We start from the raw sequence: 2,481 nt of genomic DNA on the forward strand, positions 1-2,481 counted from the left end.
GTCACGGTGTAGAAGAATGTGTTGGAGCGATCTTTTCCTTTGAACGAGAACACGTTTTGCTGAATCGCAGTTTGCAGAACACAGCCACGTTGTCAAATGAGGGATGGGGTCAAATGAGGGATGGCCTAAAACTCGGGCCGGGGCAGGCCAACTATATATTATTGGCTAATAAATCCATTATCGTAAACCATGCGTACAATTAATTAATGCAACATACACTCATGATAATACTGATCAAACAGAAGCCACACAAACGCGTACCATAATCACTTTCTTACAAGTAAATCGCTTAAAACCCAGGAAGACGAGCGGCCTGTGAACGTGGCTGACCAACGTTACGTCTAATAGAGGAATCGTTAAACGAAACAGGATTTAAGACGCATAACTTCTTCAGTCAATCCCGATAAACATTTCTGTCGGCCCGAAAATGTTTTTACATCTATATCTAATCAAATACCACCCTAGAAGGTCAGTGTTCATTGTATGTAAAGCATGCCCATCTGCAAATGAAACGATCTCTTCCCCTTTGGCGAAAACGGGTTGTAGTCAAAGGGGCGAAAGGACAAAAGGGCCAAAATTGAAAAAGTCAAAAGGGCCAAAGAAAAGTCGAAAGGGCCAAGGGAAAGTCAAAAGGGCCATAGATTTAAGTCAAATAAGAACATAAAAACTAATATATATTTTATATGTTTTATTATATTTGTATCAATATGTAGTAATAATAGAACATAACAGACATATTCTACTGTAATAACATATAGTGTGATCACCATACATTCAGGTGTTTTGATATGTAATTAAATACATTATGACAAGTCCGGACACTTCGGTGCACCCTACCCGACTGCTTTGCCGATCGCATCGCTACCATCGCATGCAATCGATTAAAACTTAATGTGAACATAATCATGGATGATTGGCCTCTGGGGAGGTAGGGGGTCATCAATTTTGTACACATGTTCCGTGGTGGGGTGTGTGGGGTGTTTGTCATCAATGTTGTACATAAAAATATTTTGCAATAAATATCATATAAATATCTTACTAATTTTGTAAATGGGGGTGTGTGGGGGGTGTGTGGGGTTGTTTTTTTTGCTACTGGTTGGGTAGGGCATCATGCCGCATGTTTGCCATTTTTCGCAAACACCTGATGTCATCACTGTTAATTCGTTCATATTTTTCCTATTGAGTTTGCCACTTAGAGTCGATTGGAATCTTTTTTTCGGATTTATAAATTTAACATTGACAATTATTGACAATTTAAATGTATACTGTGGAAAGCAGGCAATTTATTCGAGAACATATCGGCTTGCACAACGACCACTGCGGGTAGTGGTCTTAACGATTTGAGACTACCCCTGATCTTCCTCATTGTCATATGTAGCTACATTAACTAGCTCATCATCGCTACTGTCAGTTACACAATTGTGAGATTCATCCGTTTTATCAGAATCGCCACAGTTTTATAAAAAGTCTGTCCCATGAGTTGATGCTTTCTCTACTAATGCCCTGGGGCTGCTTTCACGAAGGAATCTTTACTAAGATTAACCGTAACTCCCATTCTTTAACATTGCACTAAGGTCACCTTAGTGACTTATGATCACCTTAGTGCTTTGTGAAATGAGGCCCTGTTCTCATATGTTAAATGTTTCTTTATTATATTTACTTTTCCCCTCTTCAGTTTTGTGTGTTGTTTTTATACCATGTTGGTCAAAATATTTATCTAAATGAGAATCCAGTATTTTTTCTAATTTTCCTGTTATAAGGAGTTCGCCCCATTGATAATCATGGTAAGATTTGTTTTTCTGTTCTGCTCGCACTCTTCTGCGATCCCTCATCTGCGTCATCTGGTCTAGATGGTGAAGATGATCCCACATATTTCTGCACAACTGACTTGGGTACAATGTACTTTTCTAAAAATCGTTCAATATGTAATTCATTTGTAAGGTCATGTCCATCACCATGTAACCTTCTCAATGCAGCACGAGGTTGGTAGTCATCCACAGTGCGATTTTCATTTGGTGTGTTGAACACATCCAGCACACTCCGGCGCAGTGATGACTTAGCATAACATCACTGCCACAGGCTAATTTGCATATCACGTGACCGGACTTTTCTCTTGTTTGTAAACAAACGCGCATATTCATAATAAGAAGAGACCGGCCTTACGCAAGCTTTTCGGCGCGCTCTTCACAATGTTTTACATTGTTACATGTATATTCTTCCACAACTGCGACAGTAAGATTTACCACAGTACATATTTAGATATCAAACTGGCTGCATGGTTTGCTCTCCGTCTGCTTCGATGACAGCACGTGGAGCCGTACAACCTATGTAAACAAAGGATCGCTACGCAAATCGAAATTATTATATTTACAAAGCACTAAGGTGATCAAAAGCCACTAAGGTGACCTTAGTGCAATGTTAAAGAATGGGAGTTAAGGTTAACCTTAGTAAAGGTTTCTCGTGAAAGGAGCCCCAGGGCAT

Source organism: Haliotis rubra, unplaced genomic scaffold, assembly GCF_003918875.1.
Source record: "Haliotis rubra isolate DU_JTF1 unplaced genomic scaffold, ASM391887v1 Scf89, whole genome shotgun sequence".
Taxonomy (NCBI): Eukaryota; Metazoa; Mollusca; class Gastropoda; order Lepetellida; family Haliotidae; genus Haliotis; species Haliotis rubra.